Source organism: Brassica napus, chromosome C5 (genome assembly GCF_020379485.1).
Source record: "Brassica napus cultivar Da-Ae chromosome C5, Da-Ae, whole genome shotgun sequence".
Classification (NCBI taxonomy): domain Eukaryota; kingdom Viridiplantae; phylum Streptophyta; class Magnoliopsida; order Brassicales; family Brassicaceae; genus Brassica; species Brassica napus.
Window position 1 is genome coordinate 42,473,683 of NC_063448.1, and position 1,293 is coordinate 42,474,975.

A 1,293-nucleotide genomic window follows, 5' to 3' on the forward strand; every position below is an offset into this window, starting at 1 on the left:
TTCTGACGGACATTCCGACGGAAAATGAAATCCTCGGAATATCCCGAGGAATTTCCGAGGATATTCCGAGGAAACCCAAAATTTGGTTTCCTCAGAATTTCTTCAGAATATACCGACGGAATTCCGAGGAAATATCAATCCGTCGGAATATTCTTATGAAATACCGAGGAAAAATGTGTTCCTCGGAAAAAACCGATGAATTCCGAGGAAATATTATAGCCGTTGGAGAGCCGTTTGGGGGATTTTACAAAATTCCGAGGAAATTCCGACGATGATGACTCGGAAACAGACTACAATTGATTTTTTTTTTAAGAAATACCGAGGAAATTCCGAGGAACACTTGGTATACTCGATCGATCGATGTGTTTTTGAACATATATCCATCGATCGATCCGTTTATAAAAAAACGTTTGAGATTTTGTTCATTCGATCTATTGGATATCCACATCGATCGATCGGATAATCTAATCGATCGATCACATTGTTACGCTTTGGTCCATCTTAGTGATCGATCGATCCATTTTGGGATCGATCGATCACTTTGTTACCCCAAATCCTGTTTCCTCGGAAAAGCCTCGGAATATTCCGAGGAAATTCCGAGGAACATTTGATATACTCGATCGATCGATGCGTTTTTGAACATATATCCATCGATCGATCCGTTTATAAAAAAATGATGTTTTGAAATCCCAAACACTAGTTCCTCGGTATTTACTCGGAATATTCCGACGGAATTCCGAGGAAGAAAAGGGTTTCCTCGGAATTTAGGGTTTTTAAACCGAAAACAACGTTTTGCGGTTTGAATAACACCTCTATAACCCTTATTAAGTGTCTTACGTTCATTATGAAGTCAAAAATTTGTTTCTTACCCTATAATAAACACTTTTCCGATTGTATGAACGAAATCCCACAACATAAGAGAAACACTTATACACTTTAATGAACGGTAAAGGGAATACTTTCAATTCGTTTCGAAATTTGTTATTTCATGGTTTATGCTCATCTATACAAAGAATCCTCAATGGTATGCATTACAATTGTATAAGAAATGAAATACAGCAAAAAAAATTGATGTTTTGAAACCCCAAACACTAGTTCCTCGGTATTTTCTCGGAATATTCCGAGGAAATTCTGAGGAAATAGGGTTTTTAAACCGAAAACAACGTTTTGCGGTTTGAATAACACCTATATAACCCTTCTTAAGTGTCTTACGTTCATTATGAAGTCAAAAATTTGTTCCTTACCCTATTATAAACACTTTTCCGATTGTATGAACGAAATCCCACAACATAA